Raw genomic sequence first — 20,868 nt, 5'->3', positions numbered from 1 at the left:
TGGCAGGGTTCATTGTATTGTAAAGCTTCATATATCTGTCAGTCTATCACGTGAATGTCAGAATATGAGCGAGAGACGGGATGTATGTGTGAAATAGACATTTCACTAAGATTATTCAAAAGTGCCTGCGTATCCAATGGAAATTTATTAGAGTCTATATTTAAGGATGACAATGGATCTGAATGATTTTCCATACCATATTGGTATATCCAATTTTTCTGTTTTCATAACATGATTATTTATTTATTTTCTTTGTAAAATGGCGGTTGTGGTACCTGTTTTTCGCTTTAATGTTCAAGTACATTTCAAATGTTTGCTTTCTGCTCTGATGATGATAGAAAATGACTTAAAAGTGAATGACGTCTAAGTGCATCTTTGCATATTGTACAGCTAAATATACGTTTCTCATTACCTCCTTCATGGGCAATGTTCACATAACGTAGCGAGAAATGCGTACTGTCCAATAATGGTTTATAGTGCAATACTCACTGTAGCACACGAATAGCAATATTAAAAACATCTAACAACGATCAGAAATAACTGTTTCCCAAATTAATTACAGAGCAAAAGCTCGTTTTTGTTGGAAGCCTCTATTCACTTCATGGACTTCATGGACTTCCTTTGATGCAAGGCAAAAAATATCATTATGCAAATAGTGAAATTCACCTTCCCATGAACAATATTACCAGCTGTTTTCTAACGTACATGGAGTCGGTTTCTAAAAATTGTGTGGTTTCTGTGGCATCTGTTGCTGTGCTTGTTTGAGTTATGCCAGTCTGGCAAAGAAATCTATGTCCCTCTGGCAGTCCATCAGAAACCAGCAGCTCTGACTCACTCTCACAGTGAAGTAAACAACCTGCTCTGCCTATTAGATGCACCTCTAATGCCCCCAGTTTGTCTTGAAATGAAAAACAGAACAGTCGTGTTCTTTCTGGAGCTTTTTTTCATGCTTTATATGCCGTTCTTGAATTGGGAATAAAGCAAGTGGGAAAATATATTTGGTCCGATAGACTAGTACATGTTCACTTTTGCTTTAGAAGCCATTAATCGAGGCAAATCTTAAAAAAGCTGGTCTTTTTTACTTATTACATTGTTACAAATTGGTAATTACAATGTAATAAGGCAGAAAAATGCCATAGACGATACCAGCAGTGAATATTTGATTTCAGTTTGATTAATAGTAGGTGGAAACATTTTACAGAGATATAATGAACTTATAATGTGAATATTAAATTACAATGATGGAAATGTCAGTTTATAGATTGCATCAGTAGTTTGTTTGTATTCAGAGAAAGCTGGATGTTTAATGGAAAATCAGTTTCAGCTTTAAATAAAGGGCATTGATCCAATAGAACCAAACCAGGGCAAATACATATTTATTTGAGTCATATATTCTAGGATACTAGGATTTACAACATTTAATGCAGTGAATAATGGCCTGAACATCGATGCATACAGTTTTGTTGCATTCATCAGTTAAATATATAGAGCCTAAATCATCAAGGTTGTCCATTAAAGTGCCACAAAAATCATGTGTCTATATCCCAAAATTGGGACATATAACCTGCTTTTGCAATGGATTCGATATATTTGATGTTTCTTATATTGACTTTGGTAATATTTCAATTCTTGTAGAACTTCACTGTTACATACTAACTTAAAACAAACATTTTACATATTGCTTAAATCATTTAATAAGGACCACAAACTTATAGCATTTACATTTGCTGTTGTACCATTCAGACCTCTGGTTTGACAAAGCTGGAAGGTGTTTATTTTTGAAATAATGACAACATAATAGCAATTACCCCGCATCTTTCAGAGGTGGCATAAGGTCGCTTTGATTGTTTGTGCTCCTGAATGAGCTCTACATCGATGAAAAAGCCTATAAGGAAGAACAATCTCCAATTAAAGCAGGCTCAGCTGGAGGCTTTCTATTTGCTCTGCACATTAAACATGTAAATAGCTCTCCGTTACCGTAAAACCACATCATGTCGTCAATTAAAGATCTTCCAATTCCCACACTGATTAACATGCGGCGTGTACCATGGTACTTTTAAAAGGCATCGGCACTTTTGAACAAAACACATCAAAAAGCCTTGATTTGAATTAAATGTGAGCACTTCTCTGGTCGTATGAATATTTCACGATAAACACAAGTTTATCGTTTCCGCTGATTGCCTATGGATCATCAAAAATCTCATTGCTCATGTCAAATGAACACGTTGCAAAGTCAGTTTCTAACTTCATCAGAGATTTCTTTTTTTAAATACCTTGTTGCAAATGCCTTGTTACCAATGTAAACTGTAGAGAATCAAAGACCAGTTATTTACAGTCTTGTTCTGTCCGTTTGTCTTTCTCTGTACAGTATAAGGTTGTGCACCATGATTTGTCCTCTTGAGATTGTAATCACATCAAGGCGTTGCATTTGACCCTTAAACCCATCCACAGCTTTGAATCTATGAAGATATGCAACATCTCTCATTGCTTCCATGTCAGACGAGTCGGCCTTTTCTGCTGAGTCCTACATTTTCAGTTAAATCACCAACTGGAGAAACTTATCGTTGGGTTTTTGAGTGTACAGATGGGTAACACTACAATGGATTTCTTAAAGAAGAAAGGTATTTACACACAAGGCAATATACTTACTCAAGGTGGATTGTTAGAAGCCATTGAAATAACCAAATGAAAGGCAATGTATTTGAGTACATTGGTGGCATAGTGTATTCAAAGTGATGTGCATGCCAGGGCGTTTCGGGGTCACAACTGGCAAAATCTAAAACTGAAATTGGAGCAATGTCCCAAAGAGCAGTTAATCTCGATCGAGCCTTATGGGAAATGATAGCATTTCCTTTCCTTGTGGTTTTAGAAATGCAGCCATCATACTGTTATTTAAGGAAAGTTTCAAGAATTCATTTTGATAAAATATGCAAATCGATTTATGTGGAGAAAAAAAACAAAACAACTTAAAGGCAAAGAAAAACAAGTTTTCTTACGAGTTTTAATGCAGCATGACTCTTTCTACCAAGTAACTGTCATAATCAAAGTTGCGTTGAATTAATACTCGATTTCAAAGACGTCAGTATTGTTATATGTTGTAGACATATTTAAACCTATCAGAAAGCAGTTCTGTGAAACTTGCGCTTTATAGAAATGCCTCAATGCTACCTATTGCCTAAAAGGATGTTGGTTTGACGTCACGAAAGAGCAGGATTTCTACTTTAAGTAAAAGGCCATCATCTTACAAAGATATTGGCTGTTGGCAAAGTTGTACACATTACTTGCAATGACAGAAGATTTCAATGTTCTGGCATGCTGTAGAATTTAGGTTTTTGTTTTGTTCCTTTTTTTGTACAGAGCAGGTAACCTGCAGTGCTTTGAATTTATACATTGTATAGTTGTACGAATTCATTTTAAAATGCGTTATGTATCAAAAACCTTTCTGCCTGGTTAGCTTTGTATTTCCAATGTGTTGCACAAGTCCAGCAATTTTTTTATTATTATTGTTCCTTTTTTTTTTTTTTTTTTTTTTTTGCTATTGTATGTTTATTTTATAATAAAACTGTCAAAACGTAATGAACAAAACTGAGATGTAGTTATGTTGTTTTTAAATGTTTAATGTCTGTATAAAAATGATGAATAAAAATGGTATGAGCCAAATTGAAAAAAAAAGAAAAAGTTTCGAAGAATTTCTGACCAAACAAGACTGAATCTGAGTTTTCCATCTAATATATTTCAGAAAAAATGTACAATGTCTTCAATTTCTGATTAAACAAGCCTGGAAATGAACAGGCTTTATAACTTAATATGAAACACTACTGGATATGACAGTATTTAACAATATTAAAAATAATGACCACATTAACCTTAAAGCACCCCAGTAAATATAAATATGTTTCCCAGGACAGACTCGGTGAACTGAAATACCATAAATAGTTCATAAGTCGATGACTTTGTTGGTGTTTGCCAAATGTAGGCGGAAAATGTTTTTTTATGAATTTATTGCATGTATTTCCAAAATCCAGTGATCATATACATGACATATTTTAATTTAAATTAGATTGTGGTTACTGGGCCTCATAACGGAGCGTTCCTCTTGAATATAATGCCCTCTTATTTATTCATCACTGGGAAATTCGCATGCTCAGACATGTCTTATTAATTTATGAGCCTCTTTGTGTGCGGGGAAGCGCTTGGATTCTGTAATTCAAGCCATAAAATAATATACCTTTAATATAATAATGCGCCTAATAAAATAGCACACCTTTCTCTCATATTTTAGCCATGGGTTCCTCCCATTAAATAATGCTCCAAATGATGTGTCAAAAAGACTTTTATTTACTGAATATGAGCTTTTCATTTCTTCCTGGCACTGAACCACCCCCTTGACAGTTAAGATTTATTGATTTAATTGCCTAAGGTAACCGTGCAATAAAATCACTGCATAGATAAATTTCCATGTGCGCTGTGCACAATCAAGGTAATTTTTCAGACACTAGGGCCGCATGTCTTCAGGTTACAGGTGCAGATTTATAAGTCAGAGTCCCTCATTACCAGGGGATAGTTTTAACAGTGAAAGGTGTAATAGTTTCATGAGTGATTGTTTCCTGAACTGGGCATTTGCTAATTGACGGTTTCTGTGCCAAATTAGATTTATAACATGACCAAAACCTGATTATGTTTCTCTTTAGGATTCAGAAATGTGCTAGTTATGAGATGTTCATTTTTGAGCTCTTGCAACCCATTAAAAACTCTAAAAGCAAAATCATTAATTTTGTGTGACAGCACAAAAGTTCACAGAAATGAAAATTCTGTCATCATTTCTTCATCCTCATGTTGTTTCTAACCTGTGTGACTTCTGTGGAACACAAAAAGAGATGTTTAGATTTACATTTATTCATTTATTCATTTAGCAGATTATCCAAAAGCGACTTACAAATGAGAACAATAGAAGCAGTTAAACTAACAGTGGGACGACAATATGCAAGTGCTATGACCCTTCTCAGTTTAGTCTAACGCAGTAATTTTTAAATATAGAATAGAAGAGAAAGTGTTAGTATTACTGGATCAAGTGCTGTCGAAAAAGAAGCGTCTCCAGCCGTTTAGATGAATGTCTGAGCTGCTCTCTTCCAGAAAATGACAGTGGATGGGGACCAACTTCTTCAAGGAGAGCACAAAAGCATTATTACATTTCAAAATTACATTTAATCATTCATCATATGCTATCCAAAGTGACAACTGAGGAACATTACCAGCAATTCATCATGTGAGAGTCGACGATATTCACAGTTCCACAGTGCAGGCTAAGATAAGAGTGAGCTGTTCCCTGTATGGCTTAATCTTATAAAAGCTGTTGGTAACACATTATTGTCCTTGTTACACACGTTACATGCAGTTACTATAGTAATAGCAGTAAATTATGCCTAATTACATGCAACTAATGGTCATGGTCCCCAGAATATTCTGTTTTTCTTTTAAACAAAGCAAAGCAAAAAAATACTCTATTTTCATGGGCTGTTGCAGTGTTAACGATTTTGTGCTTTTCTGTAAGCACACAAACACCTCCAGCCATCCTCTCAAACATGTGGAATTTAGAGGAAGAAAAAAAAAACATTGTTTTAAAGGAATGAGCACAAACATCTGCTGTTTGTTCCCTACATATGATGTTGCTGGTAAGGACAGTTCATTTTAAATTAGATGTCCATTAACAATATCTGTTTACTTTTTAAATTTGTTTTTCTAGTTAAAGTTTTACTGATATTAATTATAAAATTCCTTTAAAAAAAACTAGTATTACAATTGCCAAAGCACTGAATCTCTAGAAGTCAGTTTATTTGACACTCAGCTTATTTACTAGACATTTTAAGGAATGCTATCTACAATTATGCAATTATCCGATTTTTCCTCCTCCCCTTGCCGTTCTTGTGCTCAGCAGTATTGACTTAAGTGTGTTAGCCGCTTAATTAAATGATTCTTGATTAAAGCCAGAGCCTGGTGAGAACAGCACATCACATTTCACTGCTTTATAATTGGCTTCTAGTTACGTTCCCTCAGATTGTGATGTGCGGAGGGCACAATTTATTACTTTTCTCTTGCATCTCTTAGTTGAGCAATTAGACAGAGTGTACATGTGATATGCTTCATGAATCGGACCAAAAGAAATCTCGTTTTTGTTTTTGTTTGTGTTGGCAGAGTTTACTGCATCCGTTTCCGACCTTTTCCACATGAAGAGAGTGTAAACACATGGATGCACATAAAGACACTGATGTTTGCACTAAAAAGACTAATAAAGGGTTGCATTGATGTACAGTGTATAATGTTTACTGCTTCGAACAATTGCATGGGTAACACTTTAAAATGCATCAACTAACAATGATCAGTATATTCTTACAGCATTTATTAACCTTTGTTAATGTTAGTTAGTAGAAATGTTGGTTGCTTCACAGTGCATTAAAGGATTAGTTCACCCCAAAATGACCTTTCAACGTGATGACGTAGTTCCCTGTCCGTTTGTTGATTAGCTCAATCCGAACTATTGAAGGTAAAAAGTCTATAAATTATTAAAAAAAAATTAAAATGACCTATCGTTTCGCTAGATAACAACCTCTTCTTCAGCTGTGATCACGTACAGCCCGTCTAAACACTTCAAAGACTTTTGAAACTGCATTGATTTGGACTTAAAAACGATGGTAACCAATGAAGTCCATTGTTAGAAGAAAAATCCAGAAATGTTTTCCTCAAAAAACATAATTTCTCTCCCACTGAGGAAAGAAAGACATGGATATCTTGGATGGCATTGGGGTGAGTAAATTATTAGGAAATTTTCATTTTGGGGTGAACTAATCCTTTAAGTAATGTTAACACAATTTTTGATCTTAAAAATGTATTAGTAAATGCTGAGATTAACATTAAGTGAAATGAATAAATGCTGTAGAAGTATTGTTTTTTATTAGTTCATGTTCTGTAGTGTGGCTTTCCAAAATGCACAACTCATTGGTGATACATACAAATAATCTTTAATGAACAAGGAGAACATTCGAGAGATTCGTAGGAGAATAACAAATCAAATCATACACACTATAACCAAAGGCGAGAACCGACAAACACAACTGAAAACACAGGGCTGTATAAGAACCAATGAAACCACACAGTCGAAACTAATACGTAACAAATAGAAACATATGAGGACCTATTAAGTAACCAAGCATACAGAACTAAACTGCAATGAAACACAAGAAACAGAAAAGACAAGACAACTAAACCCAACATAACCCTGACAACTGTATGAAAGAAAAATGTTACTTCCATTCCACAGAAGAAATAAAGTCATATGGGTTTTGGAACAACACAAGGGTCAATAAATGTGTGAGCAAATCCCATTCATTTGAATATGTATTTAAATATGTGTTTATCTGAGTGTTAAATTGTGAATGATGTCAGATACTGGACGTAATGGAGGTTCTAATTGACTACATGTTGGTTCATTTAGACAGGTTTCTCCAGACATAAGCTCATGTAAAAGGTCTAACTCTTTCCTGCTGTCTGACATCATGGTCCAGGTTCCTCTCGACAGTCTGTCACGGACCGAAAAGCCTGGAAAATATAAGAGCAGTTTCATGAGAGCATGACGCATCTATCCCAATAGCAGCCTGCTCTAATATAATAAATAAAGAGTCCTATTAGGATCAGCAATGCATAGCAGTCTACTATATAGTGTTAATCCACATCAGAATATACATTAATAATGCAGTAATATGCATGGAAATATAAGCAAACGCACAATTTCAGTTTTGATGGATCGTTTCCAACCAATTGCTTCCAATCCTTGTTGTATTGACACATTTGAGTGAGTTTGTAGGAATGTTCCCTGTGTGTAAAGAGGAAGCAGTTCAACACACTCCAGTGACAGCATGTCTGTCACAATACAAACGGCCTCTGCCATACATCAAGCTGGCGACCTGACTTAAGGACGCGACTATTGTCTGCTTTTTATTACACGCCGCACTTGACAAAGAACAGCATGCTCTCCTGGAATTCACGGCCGCCTCGCTCCACAATACGTGTTGTGCTTCCCCAAGGTTATAATAAGAATTTATTCTCTCCCTCCTTCTGTTGGCAGATTGGAGGGAAGCCGATGATGTATGAGCCATCGCCTGTTATTTATTTGCCAAACTCTCCCAGATGTGGGGCTATCATTTATCTACTGACAAATCAAACCTTCCAAACAACCTCTGCTGTGACCCCAGCCGGAGCGGAGCAGTGCTGCTGGTGAAGATACACACACACACACACACACACACACTGACACCTTTGCTGTGACCCTATAGTGAAAACAGAGGCACCGGCTGGTCAGGACACATACATGCACACACACACACACACACACACATAAATGTCCCATAACATATTGGAGGCTGGGGCTAGTTGTCATGTTTTACTCCATCAGTGAATATTTCTCAGTATCATTTTATTTCTGAAAGTTGTCTTCTGTATTGGCACATATAGTCTTGAATATTTACTCTGATGTTGCTCATAAAAAAATAAAAAAATAAAAAACAGATACAGATACAGATCATTGAACACACTATATGGAGTAAGCTGTCACTAAATCAAAATGATGACATTAAATCATAGGCTTTCCGCAAAATATTAACAGCATAAAACGATTTTTTGAAGCACATTCATGAAACACCAAACATATAAAATGAAGCATACAAAAAATATCAAACTAATGCTCTCACTAAAAATATTGTAGTTCATGAATTTAATAGCTGAACTGTAACTAAATGATTAACAATAATTAATCTATAACATTTGAAACGAATAACAACTTGTCACATTAAAAAAAGTGACAACGTTCCCCAACCAAACATCAACTATTACTAAAATATGATGATATCCTTTGTGATAAATAAGTACATTTTAGCATTTTTTTTAAGGGACGATGGAAGATTACAGAAATATTATACTGTGTGTATGAACTGAATGTAATGTATTCGGACACTTAAATGCATGTCAATTGCAATTTAAATGAAAGGGTATTTTAGTTTATATTATTAAAACAAATTAGCTGAACTTTAGAGTGTTTTTTTTTTTTTTTTAACCACTAAGTACATCTTTTTTATGTAATTTCATCATTCTATTGTGCTTGAAATATGGTTAAAGTGTACTGACAAATGTACTGACAAGAATTTATGGTGACCTAAATTATACTTTAATGTAATTTTGGTTGCACCACTTAAGACGTTCATTGTCAACTAACTGCCATTAGAGTATTAGTAGACTGTTCGGGTTAGTTGAATAAGTTGAGAGAGTGAGTTAGTACACTGTAAAAAAATATTTTCATGATTTGTTATCACAACATTTTTTATTTTGTCAAGTCAACTTCGATAATTTATGCGATTCAGATAACATAATATTTGTAGTTACTGTTGATTAAATCAATATCCTTCATTGTATTAACTGATTTTTTTAATTTAAATGAACTTAAAATTTTAAGGCAACTAGGTGACATACTTTTTCAAATTAAACCAACAATAATTTTGTGGGCTATCGAAATAAAGTGTTACAATAATTTCTATTCAAACTTGTATGTCAGGCAATTTCAACATTACACATTAGTAATGATGATCTGCAAGTACATGAAATTTCAAGCAACATACAGTTAAAATTACATGTTGTATGTTAGTCAACACAGCAAAATAAGTATATGTCTTTAAATGCAACAAAAGTTTATTAAAACATAATTAATGTGAAGTGCCACTATTTTATCAGAAAAATCTGTTTAAAGTTTGTCAAAGATGGCATGAAATGGAAGTTGAGTTAGTCTTTCTTTTTTGTGATACAGCTTTTCAAACAAATGAAATGTAGGGCGGAGCTTGATTTTGTTCATGGGGAATTGATTGGATGGTGGTTGTTTGCTATTGGTGGATCTCATGTGAGTGACAGGTTATCAGAGAAGAGAGAGATTATGAGGACATATATACATATTAAAAATATAATATAGTGCACAAATAATTCATTTATAATAAATACTGCAATATTCCATTTAAAAGGTGACTTTAAGAAACATAGTCATGAAAGTGGCCTTTAATTTAATTATTACAAATGCAAGTAGCCTACTTCAAAGTAGATTTGAAGCACACTACAAGTGCACATTCAATAAAAAGCACACTTCTTTTTCAAAAAGGATTGCAAGTATTCTAAACATGATTGCAAACTAAACTACTGCAAAACAAAATATACTTTCATGTAATTGCCTTCAATGCTTATAGTTACTTACAGTTAAACCTTGTGACAACTTATGCTGTACACCCTGTATACACACACACTCACCAAAGCATCTTCACTAGCTGAAGAGATCCAAAAACACACTCATATGCACAAACTTTTAATGAATAAGTAAGAAGAGATAAATATTTTTTATAGATCATTTTATAACACCATATGATCCATTCGGCTCAGTCTGTTCTGGATTTGATCTAATTCTAAGTAAGCAGTCTGCGTTCTTCATTCCTCCAGTATTTCTGTCTCTGACTCCAAGAACAGACAAGAAGAGTGTGCCAGTAATGAAATGATCATATGTCTCTGTTATGCTTTGAATGTCTGATGTCAGTAAAATAATGATTGATACTGTACGATTGAGCAGCGTGAAAGCCAAAATAATGAACAGCTTTTAAAGTCAATGGGCTGAACAGCTACAGACCACAACAGAAAGAGACAAGAGGAGATAATAAACGTTCCTACACATGCATGCTTAACCAAACAACTACACAATGATTGGTTTATGATTGTATAATTAGTCATAAACAATAATGATATATAACATAAGTTAAAATAGCTTTAATAGAGGTAATAGAGTGTTAAATACGCCAAATGAAAGGGTTCTTTATAAATAGTCTATAAATAGTTCCCCGTCCTGGCTTGTGATTGGTCAATACAGCATTCCAGTCATGCTGCATTCCACAATAAAGTGAGATCTATGACTTGAAACACCTGTTCGCTGTATCACTGCGCAGGCATTTATAGCGCATCATCATTTTTCTTCCATAACGACATTCTGGTAGGATGCCACTTAAAGAATTTGCTTGATAAATTAATGGTTTTATTTACATGTCATATTTTTGTTATGTAGAAAATGTTTTACCCAAGGACATGCTGTATTGTGAATATACATTTTGCGAACCTTATTACATTTAGCATCAAGCGCAGAATCATTATACAATAAAACTTTATTTAAAAAAAAGATTTTTTTTTTTAATATATATACAGTTTTTTTATTTGATCATCAATATTGATTTATTAACGTGTTAATTAAAATGTTAATATGAATAGAGAGCGTATTATTTAAAGAAACTGAAAAAGTATTATTATTATTATTATTATAAGCATTATTATTAGCATTCACAATTTATACATTTTTATGATTTATTAATCATCTGCTTTTACAATGACACTTAACTCATAAATGCACATCCACATAACTTTAAGATAAATGGCTATTAGTAATAATTAGTGTGTATATATATATATATATATTTATATATATATATATATATATATATATATATATATATATATATATATTTATAATATAGTATAATATATATTATTATACTTTTTATATATTTAATTTTTTTATATATACTGTACATATTAAATATAATTATTTTTATGCCGAGTTGAAACTGACTATATATATATAGTCGTTGGTTGATTGATATTGATTGATTGATTGATTGATTGGTTTGACTGATTGATTGATTGATTGATTGATTGATTGATTGATTGATTGATTGATTGATTGATTGATTGATTGATTGATTGATGATCGATCGATCGATCGACTGACTGACTGACTGACTGACTGACTGACTGACTGACTGAATGATTGACTGACTGACTGACAGTGAATATGATAATAGCTGAGAAAAGGAAGTGTGAGATGTCTGTAATTGTAATACTGCCCCCCACTGCTCACTTCATGCTCTCAAAGTCTGTGATTGAGCAGACAGTGACATCAGCTGTACTCACTGATGATGTCACTGAAGACGCTGAGATGTGACATTAAAAGTAATGTGACAATTTGTCATAATTGTTTATTAACAAATGAATCTTGATCAGTTTAAATCAAATCAAATCAAGTATATTTGTATAGCGCTTTTCACAATACAGATTGTATCAAAGCAGCTTCACAGTATTAAATTAAAATAAAATAATACAACAAGGTTTGTTTCTAGTGGAATTTATTGATTGATAGAATAAAATTAAATATCCCCAAAATATCCCCAGCTGAGCAAGCCAAAGGCAACAGTGGCAAGGAACTGAAAAAACTCCATCAGGTGACCTAATGGAGAAAAAAAAAACCTTGGGAGAACCCAGGCTCAGTCGGGGCCAGTTCTCCTCTGGCATTTATGAACTAGAGGCCGGATTGTAGTTTGAACTGTAAGATTAAAAATATTATATGAATGCCTGGCCGAAAAGATGCGTCTTTAATCTAGTTTTAAACTGGGAGAGCGAGTCCGAGCAACGAACAGTATCAGGAAGACTATTCCAGAGTTTCGGAGCCAAATGTGAAAATGAGAAACACGAGCACCAGGAAAGCAGTGACTGTGCACCTTACTTTTACCTAACGTAGCGTGTACGTGCCGAACGATGGAATCGCCGATGATCACAGCATCGCATTCGGTTTCGCGAAGAGGGGAGAAGCGGTTTTGTGTGGATAACTCGAAAACCGGGAGGGTCGGAGAGAGTCTTCTTGGTCTAGACCTGACTCGCGTCTTCCGCTGCGGAACCATCCAGGCTTCGTGGTGGCGTGTTGGAGCCGGAGTGAACGAGACCATGGCTGATCGCGACCTCGGCGCTCGGGACCGATGCTGAGTAACGCACGGAGTAGACGAGGTCGGAGTTAGCGGGTTAGTAACGTTAATCACTGATTTGTGTGCATCGGCGCGTGATGTTTCAAGAGCTAACCGCTGGTCTATCAGCTCGGCCTGTCTCACTAAAAGGTCGTGGATCTGTTTCTCAACAGCTTCCAGCTCAGACTGCAACGCGTGCAGCTGAAATGTATCTTCACCTGCACCAAGAGGTAGACTACTTACATCTGATATATTCGGCATGTTTGTTTGTAAGTGAGTGTGGAGAAGACGCGTTCAGCCGTGATCCACGGACGTAACCTATAAGAGTATCCGGCGTTGGATCACTAATAGGCTTGAGACGCGTCTGCTCAACAGTCCGCGTTGTAACTATGAGGTTTGAGCAGTAGTGCTTCTCAGTGAGGAAAAGTAGAAAATGTTCGTTGTAAGTGAGTTTAAAGGGAAAAATCAAGAATTATAAATCAAATCGATAGAGCTCCAAAGACAACAACGCGTTCAGACGCGACGCATGCGCACTGTTTAACCGAAGCTAATTTGGGTGGGTTTCTCCATCCCCAATGTCACTTCTCTGTCTTTTATGGCCCTGACGAGAACGTCGGTCTCCTCGGATGTGAAACACTCCTGGTGTGCGCCTGGCAAATCCGCCGTTATAATAGCAATCCACCATGGAACAAGCGCGCCTGCTCTTAAAGGGAATGTGAGATGACGCTCTTATTGGTTTATTTCACGTTATGCCCAAACCACACCTATGAGTAATGTAGCTACTTCAGACCAACCCATTTTAGATTTGCGTCGGGCACAAGAGTAATTTATCCCGCTGGTATAATAGCAACAGCGCCCAAGATCCGCCCACGAAGTTACTTGCGTTTCGCGCTTTATACTTGCGTTTCAGATCGTTAAAATTGGGCCCTGTAGTAATAAAAATAATTTGGTAGCCTAATAACTAGGTACTAACATTAAACCTACCCCTAAACCTACCCAGAAAAGTAGTGTAAGGTAACTACATTGGTTAAGGTTAAGTAAACTGTAAGTACATTGAAAGTGCACGTACTGTAAAATAAAGTGGAACCTTGTAAAGTATTGGATAGTAATGACTCTATGATAGTAATATAGTAATGATGAATAATGTGTAGTTATTCAATAATGATGGAACAGTATTCTTGTCATGTCTAGTTTTGAGTTTTATTTCATGTTCATGTTTCATGTCAGTCATGTTTCCTGTCTTGTCATGTGATTCCCTTGCCCTCATGTGATCCTGCCATGTGCTTCCCTAGTCTTTTGTGTCATGTTGTCATTGGTTAATTGTCTAATCATTTTCACAGGTGTGTCTTGTTTAGTGATTAGTCCTTGTCAAGTCAAGTCACCTTTATTTATATGGCGCTTTTTACAATACAGATTGTATCAAAGCAGCTTCACACTGATAACATGAAAATAATACAACAAAGTTTGTTTCTAGAAGAAAATTGCATCATCGTCCACCCTAAATAAGGCAGATCAATAATATTGTTGAATATTAAATGTCCCCAACTAAGCAAGCCAAAAGCCAAGGCAACAGTGGCAAGGAACCAAAACTCCATCAGGTGACAGAATGGAGAAAAAAACCTTGGGAGAACCCAGGCTCAGTCGGGGGCCAGTTCTCCTCTGGCCAACGAGCAAACAGTGTATGATTATGATTCAGACAGCGTTACAGGTCAGAAGTCAGATTGGTCGTGTCGATGAGGCCTTCACAAGGCTGATGAGGCTGGCACTTCAGGGATGCGTCATGGTTAGGTCCAGGTGCAGATCCACCATCTGATCTGGATACGGCCTGGATCCGGCGGAAGAGGAGAGACTGGTTTGTGTGCATTTAAAGGTATAATATGTAAGATTTGTGTAATAAAATATCCAAAAATCACTTGCACAGTGTGATACTTAAAATATCCCAAAAGTTCTCAAACATTTTAAATAATGGCTCATCCATGCTCACTTGTCGCCTGTCAATGACGTAATATCCGCGTTGTCCCTGGTTTCCGCTCATACTGCTATAGTAACCATGGCGACAGACGTGGACAACTACGTTACGTCTAGCGGCACGCTCACGCTGTTGTTGTCTCGTTCAAACATTGTGGACCATGGCTAGCAGACTTTGGGACAAAAGGAGAACTAAAATGTGGATCAATATCAGCATGGCGTTTTCGAGATGCCGAGAGCTCCATGTCCGCGACTAACTTCGACTTGATGAGACGCCGCTCTTGCATGTACTTTATTTGACAGGTGAGCAAATGTACATAAAATGAATCAATGTTATTATAGCTCAACATGATGAAATGTTAGAATTTGATCAGTATGTTATTCTAATGTTGATCTAGCTTACTGCTAGTCTCATACAGCCAAAAAAAGACACATAGAATAACATTATAACTTTCAACACACTCAAATGCAGTTTAGTGTGATAGTGTAGACCAAGTGAAACAGCAGTGCGTAACCTCACAAGTTTAATTCGTCTAATAAACTGACTTGTGTGAGTAGTAATTCTGCACTTGCGTGTAGTTCTGTAGAATTAATTGTCCTTATTCCTTTATATCCGCGGGACTCACGTGAGACACTGAAATCAGTCTCTCATTAGCAATCGCGACCTTCTTCGTACCACAGTCATGTTAAAAACATCAATCTATTCACTCATCCATAACATTATTACATCCATCAGCATGACGAATAATTCTGCTTATGCGTCATCAACCTATGCCTTTGTTATTGTAAGAGGTTAGCGACCCCTAGCGGCGGAAAAAATGACATATTGTAGCTTTAAGCCCTCATGTTTGCCATGTGTCTTTGTCAAGTATTGTTCGTGTAACCACTGTGTGGTGAGCGTTAGTTTATGTCTAGTTGTGTCATGTCAAGTTATGCTTAGTCAAGTCTTAGTTTTGTATTTTGATCACATTTGGATGTAAATTAACTACACTTGGGTTCTGCAACTCACCTCCAGTGGATTTGTTACAATTCTAAAGTCTCACCACAACTTGTGCAATAATTATAATTTAACAGTGTACAAAAGCTTTGTTCTATTCACATTAGAAAACATATACACATAACTGACAGTTCTTGAAGAAACATCTCTGATGGCAGGAATAGACAAAGAGACTGTGTCCAGCCGAACGAGTATCTGAACAAGCGCATAGTGCTACATGGCATCAACGTGCTTGCTGTTGGTTTGATAAAAGCAGGAGGCTGCGTGCACAACCAACATAAATCGGTTCTGCCATTCCAGCTAGACTTAGAATGCTCTTAGATGAAATATTGGCTTTGCACTAAAAACACAAACAAAACGACTGTTGCGCTCGCAGCCAAACTCAATATTTTTCTTTGGTGAATGCGAGCACTACGATCAAATGTGACCCTGGAGTAACTGTAGCTCACATCAGAAGCGAACAGCAGTTTTTCCTTTAATTTGTTGAAAGAGTGTGAAGCTCAAGGTCTTGTTTGTTCCGATGGAAAATACGAAGCGAAGGTCACTGCCTGAGACTCTAGCGAAGAAGCTCAGAGATGATACTGAAGGATTTCACCTTAACGCCTCCTGAGAGCAGAGCGTGAAGCAATTACTACCAAATGTTCAAGCCACTGTTCTTACCGACAATCTCTTATGGTGCGAATCCCTGGAGAGTTTGTGCTGTGTGCGGCAGGTAGCCATAGCAACAAAATCTCAGACTTTATCTCTAAAAGTTTTGAGATAACAAATCTGTTTTTCCTGGATGGAAAACTTGGATTTGAGGCTCGTCAAAAAAACCATGCCGCCAATGTTAACAGAAACAGTGAACAATTACCGTACGACTTGGGAGTGCAAAATGCAAGTAACGGATTTCATCATGTTTGGCGATTAAACAGAAGATAGAAATAAAATCAGGTTTATTGGATTCAAAGCACTGGAGCTCTTTTCACTTTCCATGACATGAAAAAACCTATAATGGATATTGTTTGTTCATGAATGTGATTGGCATATAAATTCACTGCATCTGATTGATGTCTTAATAAGACACGTCCAGCACAGCTAATATGCAAAGTCCCAACTGGCAAAGTCTCTGAATATCATGTTACACTTTCACATGATGTCTTCTGGCCTGCAAGAACAGCTTTGAATCAGTGTCGATATTTGTCAGGGGACAGTAAATTCCATTTACTTACCAGTAAGTGTCCCGCGGTGAATAACCTGTCCCGCCTCAGCTTTGTATCGGTGTTCCAAGTGCTTGTCTGATGACGATGGATGTGTTGGCTGTATTAAGCTGTCACTCACCCCATCCCTTGTAGAGACGCACAAGCAACACTGACACAATTATATCCCGTCCTTCACAACTGAGAGTAACACAGTCAATATTTGGCTGGTGAAGAGCGTGTTTTTGATTTGCGATTACTGTAATTCACATGCAGCAGGATCAAAGCAACTCAATGGGATGTTATCCACACAAAGACAGGGCATTTAACATCGCTCAGTTTGATGGCTCACGCAGTGAAATTTGTGAACAGTGCCGATATGTCTGCGTTCTGAAGCACATAATGGACTAAATGTGTGACTAAACTGATACCAGTCATTCATTACTGAATCAAAACCCTTTCCAGTTCTTCACTCATTCTCACACCAAACCAGTGCTGGAATACAGTGCCTGTACAGGTCATATGTTCTGAAAGCTAAACTCTCACTCTTAAATATTAAATTGTTCTTCTCTAAGTAAAAAAAAAAAAAAAATGGTTCTTTTAAGAATTACTGACTGAAAGATTCTTTTGGGAACCCAAACATTTTTCTTCTGTGGCATTACTGTGAGCCTTTCTTTTTAAGAGTGCAGTCTGGCACCCAACAATTTATGTGAAAATGGATGGATTTGGATTCAACCAACTATTAAAGGGATAGTTCACCCAAAAATGAAAATTCTGTCATAATTTACTCACCCAATTTACTCAAGTTGTTAGAAGATATTTTGGGTAGATTATGGGTAACCAGTTCCCCATTCTGAAATCAAATCTGTGTTTCGATGTTTTAAGAAGCCATTGGTCAAAAAAGTGAAGATGTATTAGTGAAAATAACCTCAAAGAGCAAAAACTCTGTATTAGTCCATAATAGATTGCACACGCTTACAACCAAAGTCAAGAGTTCTTACTGATTGACAGACTCCCTATGTAGTGTTCACTGCTCCCTACTCTTTGAGCACAGGATATCTGTTTCAGTTCTCTTCACTTAAAGGGAAGCTATTATGCTTTTTCACTTTTTCAACTTTAGTTAGTCTGTAATGTTTCTGTTTGAGCATTGAAAAGATCTGCAAGGTTACAAAGCTCGGTCCACTCCAAAGAGAGATATTTTGTATAACAGAGTCCACTTTCCAAGAACTACAATGAACGGCTCATTTGGACTACAACGTGTTTTTTCCGCGCTTTGTAAAGTCATAATATTACTCATTTAAATAATCCCCGCCCACGGAATACACAAAAAAGGGACGAGGCCTGGTTGGGCTGCATTAGAGAAGACAGTGTTGTTGTTACAGTATGTCAAAGAGATGCAGTTCCCCAGCGTTTCCAAAACTTATTTGTTTGACCTTCCTAATCATGATTAAATGGTGTAGCCTACAACATCGTATCTAAAATGTATTAAAAATAAAAAAAATTAAAAAAAAATTAACGTTCTTAAGTCTGAATCATACGGTGGCCGAGAAAGCTCAACGCGCTGCAACTGAAGAAAACACATGCAAATAGAAAAACACCTGCAAATTAAGAAAACATCTTCATCTGTTTCACAACACATGTGTGCTCCAAATACTCACAACACAACCAAATACAGAAACGCGCTGCAAAAGTTCACAACACAACCAAATACAGAAACGCGCTGCAAATAGGACAGAACACAACGGAAATGTTTCCGGGGAACCCAATAAGTGACGGACCCGGCTAGGACGTGCTTACAGCTGTCTACTTTTATTATTATTTAATTTTTTTGCAAAACATACAGAGATGACACGTTTATGACATACAACTTTGTATACAATTTACAAAATGTATTTACAATATGTTCAATGTCATAAGAATACTAAAAAGAGCAATGAGCTGAAGACTAAAATAAATAAATAAATAAATAAAAAAAAGATAGAGAAAAAGAACATGAGGGAAAGACATTAATCTATACATCAGTTACATTGTACACATTTTGTCATGTTATGTTAAAATAAGTTTCATAAGAAATGTTAGAATGCAGCTAGGGTCCAAATATGAGACGGCAAGTTTTAAAGTTGAGACACACAGATATCTCACACACAGATATAACGCATATTTTAAAAACTTTGTTGTATAAAATGTATATTTATTTGCAACAGTTATGTTAACAGCAATAATACTATATTTCTGGTAAGAACAGCTATTCAGCTGATGGACACGCGCTGCGTTGTCATGGGAACATCCCAGGTGAAAATAATGAGGAAATTACGTTGTCTTTCGTTGCTCCCTTCATCAACATAATGGCACACAAGTGCCCCGCTCCCTCCAAAGTGCCCAATTCAAGGGCTCTGCCGTCTGCCCTTTTAAGAGAGTAGGGCATAGGTAAAGCTCACGAGCAATAAGCATGTCCCAGCCGTCCGTCCGTCACTTATTGGGTTCCCCGGAAACATTTCCGTTGTGTTCTGTCCTATTTGCAGCGCGTTTCTGTATTTGTTTGTGTTGTGAGTATTTGGAGCACACATGTGTTGTGAAACTGATGAAGATGTTTTCTTAATTTGCGGGTGTTTTTTCTATTTGCATGTGTTTTCTTCAGTTGCAGCGCGTTGAGCTCTCTCGGCCACCGTAGAATCAGGCTTGAATTGGTTTGAATTTGACCTCATCCTTAATATTTACATCTGAGTAGAGCTATGGTTATGGTAAAGGGGTGTGACGCTTTGCGCGCGTTTGGGAGAAAGTGCAATGCGCAATATGGTGGAATAAGTCCCGCCTTAAAGAAATGAGCAAATCGCCGATTGCTAAAGTCATCGCGTCACTACAGCTGCCGTTAAAAGCTCCGGTTCCTACAGAAACAGTCAAGTGTTCTGAGATGTGCGTTTAGGACTGCGCATATGCATTAGCTGTTCCAGCCTGAAAAATGCTGTTTTTTGTCATGGTTCGAGCATTGAGGAGATTTCAGGTTTCATTGGTGATTTCAAATATGAAATTTAATCATAAGCTTGGCGAGCAGTTTGGAGAATTTGATGTTTCCCCATTCAAAGAGATAGGAGCTGCACTTGCATGCCAGAGAGGCGTTTCAAAGATGGCCACCGAGTGAAATGACTTGTCTTAAAGGGACTTTGTTTATAAGTAACTTTGCAACTACATGTCAACTTGTTCTACTAATCCTACCAGTCTAATACTTAACTAATAATCTAATGAGAGTTAAGCCCAATTTATACTTCTGCGTCGAACTCACGCCGTAGCTACATCGTAGGCTGTGTGTAGCACGTGTACCCTTCGGCATACCCTGACGTGCACCTCTCCAAAAATGTTACAACGCATCAATTCGCTGTGATTGGTCTGCTAGACACCCCTCCCTCAGGTTTCACATGTTCCCTCTGCATGTGTAATTGCACGTCAATGTGGACAATGACGCAGAAGTATGAATGAAAACCAAGCGTAGCCTACAGCGCAGAGGCGCCGGCTTAGGTCCGACGCAGACGTATAAATCAGCCTTAAGTTGACATGTAGGTGCAACGTTACTTATACTCAACCGATGTCTAAAGGGGACCATCAAAATAAAGTGTAACCATTGCTCTCCTATGGCAAGCAACTGTGAATTTTCCGTTTACATGCAATACACTTCTACGAAAATAAATACAAATGCTGCAGCTGCTGCTGTTTAGGGTTGTGATGTTCCTCCATGTTCAAAAATGAAAATTTTTGAAAATAAAAATAAAAAATGATTTTGCTGGTGTAACGAACATGCTAGCGACTGATGGCAGTCTTTAGCTTTCTTGTTAGTGCACCCGCCTCCCGCGCCGGAGACCCTGTTCGGAGTGGT

This window comes from Abramis brama (genome assembly GCF_963993115.1).
Source record: "Abramis brama genome assembly, chromosome: 13".
Lineage (NCBI taxonomy): Eukaryota > Metazoa > Chordata > Actinopteri > Cypriniformes > Leuciscidae > Abramis > Abramis brama.
Note: the sequence above shows the minus strand (reverse complement) of the source record.